The sequence below is a fragment of the Trichechus manatus genome, unplaced genomic scaffold (assembly GCF_000243295.1).
Source record: "Trichechus manatus latirostris isolate Lorelei unplaced genomic scaffold, TriManLat1.0 scaffold00058, whole genome shotgun sequence".
Lineage (NCBI taxonomy): Eukaryota > Metazoa > Chordata > Mammalia > Sirenia > Trichechidae > Trichechus > Trichechus manatus.
Genome location: NW_004443994.1, coordinates 6,846,026 through 6,849,660, shown reverse-complemented (window position 1 = coordinate 6,849,660; position 3,635 = coordinate 6,846,026). Strand labels below are relative to the sequence as shown.

General features: G+C 41.4%; 1 pseudogene; it reads left to right on the top strand.

Moving 5' to 3' along the window:
• Window positions 1-1,722: 1,722 nt before the first annotated feature.
• LOC111820994 (FGFR1 oncogene partner 2 homolog pseudogene) lies at window positions 1,723-2,594 on the top strand (annotated as a pseudogene).
• The last annotated feature ends 1,041 nt before the right edge of the window (window positions 2,595-3,635 follow it).

Sequence of the window (3,635 nt, the reverse complement as noted above, 5' to 3'; positions counted from 1 at the left end):
TTCACACTTCAATTTTCCGAAAGTTCTTTCCATACCGTGAGTTTCTATTAAAAAGCGGATACTTTTTTATTCATGGGGCGCCTTCTTGTCATATCTAATTCGATTGTCAGTGTTTTTATCTGACTGATGGAAGGCTCGTATTGTCGATTTTGTCCTTTTCTTATTAGCTTTTGTTTGCATGATTATTATTTTCAATATGTCTTCTTTGCGGGAAACTTTTTAAGTCAAACTGGATACTATAATCTGTATTGTTCTTAACTAGGTAAATTGCTACTGTGATGTGCTAAAAATGAACACCTGAGTGAGGATGCCGCTGTCAACTTCCACTCCACCTCCAAGACATCTCACTGTCTCCTTCAGGATTTCTAATCGCAAAGAACAGAATTCACCCTAGCTAATTTAAACGGTTTTGTTAGAGGTTATTAGGGAGCTCACAGAATTGTTGAGGAGCCTAGAAGAACAGGCTCAAAAAGTAAGCTTCCCGAAACAATACCCCAAACCTGCTGTGCAACTAGCCTGTAATGAAAGTTGCTGCTAACTGGCGCCCCCACAGAACTTTACTGCAACTGCCACTTACGGCCATCTTTTACAATCATCTTTCTGCATCAGGAACTTGATCTTGTGGCACCTGCTGCTCCTCAAAGCTCTGTGTTTCTGCAGCCATATGAACCATGCCATCAGATGAACATTCCACTCAGAGCCGGTCTTTGTTCCCTAGTGCTGCTGTAACAGAAATACCACAAGTAGGTGGCTTTAAACAGCAGAAATTTGTTTTCTCACAGTTCTAGATGCTAAAAGTTCAAATCCCCACCATGTCAATTTCTTCCTTGTAGTAGTTCTGGGCATTCCTTGGTTCTGTGGCTTGTGGATGATCTTCACATGGCATCTGTTTCCCCTACCCTCAACCCCCTCCACCTCTGCTGCGTGTATGTCTCTGTGTCTAATCTGCTCTTTTTTTATATAACTTAGAAGTGATTAGATTTAGAACCCAGCCTACCTGAGTACGACCTAATTACCATAACAAAGAAAACCCTATTTCCAAATAGGATTGCATCCACAGGTATATAACTTAGAGTTGCAACATATTTTGGGGGGCAAAATTTAATCTATAACAGAGCCTAATTTTTTTTTCTTGCTTATTCCTAAGTCAAAGTCTGGTGTGAATATGACTGATTGGTAGATCCACTGCCAAACCAGAACCAGTTGCCATGGAGTTGATTCTGATTCATGGCAACCCCATGTGTGTCAGATAAGAACTGTGCTCCATAGAGTTTTCAATGGCTGATTTTTTGGGTGTAGATCTCCAGGCCTTTCTTTCCAGGTGCCTCTGGGTGAACTTGAACCTCCAACCTTTTGGTTAGCAGCTCAGCCTGCTAACCATTTGCACCAGCCAGGGACTTTAGATCCACTGCATCTGCTGTGTATTTGAGGCAAATGGCCTCAGAAAGTAGGAATTTCTACATACATGGAAAGGCTAATCAGGATACTCTGGGCAGCCATGAATATGACAAATGTCCATTATACTGATTAGTCTATAAACCTGTGTCATTAAGCATATTAAATATTGTTAGAATTTTTCTTATTTCATTTGATTAAAAAATATATATGGAGCAGGGCTGTGATGAGATTGAAGCCCCACTAGTTCCACCATTGGAACTCTGTCCGATCTGTGTCCACTAATGAGGAAGCTTTTCAGGCATGTGGAGTGTCTTACTTGGGGTTATGTGTCCCTCTAGCAGAAGCTTGGAGCCACAACTGCCACAGGAGTTGAAGGATGTAAGTGGCACAAATGAGAAGGTACTTACTGATATTAAAGCTCTTGGTGAAAGACTGAGACATCATGACAATGCAGCAGATCTAAACAAGTGAATGGAAATGATGAAGCAGTGTTAGGAAGAAAGCCAAGAACTTAATGAAGCTGCAAGATATTGACCATAATCCACATTAGTTATGGGCAAGGAAAAGACAAATCAAAGAATTGCAGTAAGAGAACTAAGAATGGTGTGTGTTGCTAGAGCAACTTCTACTTGCCTTGCAACTTATAATGAGCAAGTACCAAGAAGAAATGTTTAGGTTGCTAAAGCTAACAAAAGAGATGGCCCTGGTATAGTAGTAATAATAATAAAACCAAACCCATTACCTTTGAGTCAATTCTGACTCATAGCGACCCTATAGGACAGAGTAGAACTGCACCAAATGGTTCCCAACGCTGCAATCTTTACAGAAGCAGATTGCCACATCTTTCTCCTGCTGAGTGGCTGGGGGCTTTCAAACTGCCAAACTTTCCATTAGCAGCAGAGTGCTTAACCACTATGCCACCAGGGCTCCTTCTTGGTATAATAATGAAATTAAAAAGCAGTATTCCCAGACTGGCATAATACATTGTAACTACTCTGTCTTCTTCTTTGATGCATCCCAATTATCCTTGAAGCACTTCCACAAGAGGTATTTGGAAGCAAATAAAAATAAAGTTCAAATACATGTTGACCAGATAACTAAAACGGCACTAGTAGAAAACCATTTAAACTGACAAGCAGCAGGGTTGCAGGAACAGGAACAAAATTTTCTATTTGAACAAGAAAACAAAGGCTTAGGAGACATTTTCAAATAACTCCAGGATCACTGTGATAGTTAAGATTGTATGTCAACTTGGCTGCGCCATGATTCTTAGTGTTGATATGTAATCACTCCCGTGATAGGATCTGCTGTGAGTAGCCAATCAGTTGAAAGGGAGTTTCCTTGGGGGTGTGGCCTGCATCCAAATATAAGCAGACATTCTGTTTTTTTGCTTCCTCTGGATCCTGTGGCTGCCTCCTGTCCTTCTGACCTCTGGTTGTTGAGACATGAGCTATCAGCTTATCTGCCCTTACCTAGGAAAATAATCAACCAAAAGCAGTACTGCATTCTTGGAGGGATGGCAGAAATTACTGCCACCATCAAGGACTTGAAGGATGCAGGGATGGTGATTCCCATCACATCTCCATTCAACTCGCCTATTGGGCCTTTGCAAAAAACAGATGGATCTTGGAGAATGACAGTAGATTATCAAAAACTCAGCCAGGTGGTGACTCCAATTGCAGCTGCTGTTCCAGATGTAGTTTCATTGCTTGAGCAAATTAATACATTTCCTGATACCTTTTATGTAGCTATTGATCTGGCTAATTGCTTTTTTCTCTATACCTGCTTTGAAGGACCATCAGAAGCAGTTTGCCTTCAGCTGGCAAGGCCAGAAATACACCTTCACTTGCCTACCTCACGGCTACATCAATCCTCCAGCGCTATGTCATAATTTAGTCCACAGGGAACTTGATTGCCTTTCTCTTCTGCAAGACATCACACTGGTCCATTACATTGATGACCTTATGTTGACTGGACCTAGTAAGGAAGAAGTGTCAATGACTCTGGACTTATCGGTAAAACATTTGTGTACCAGAGGGTGGGAAACTAACCCCACAAAAATTCAGGCACCTTCCACCTCAGTGAAATTTCTAGGGGTCCAGTGGTGTGGGGCATGTCAAGATATTCCTTCTAAAGTGAAGGATAAGTTATTGCATCTGGCTGCTCCCACAACTAAAAAGGATGCACAATACCTAGTGGGACTCTGGATTTTATAGGCAACATATTCCTCATTTGGG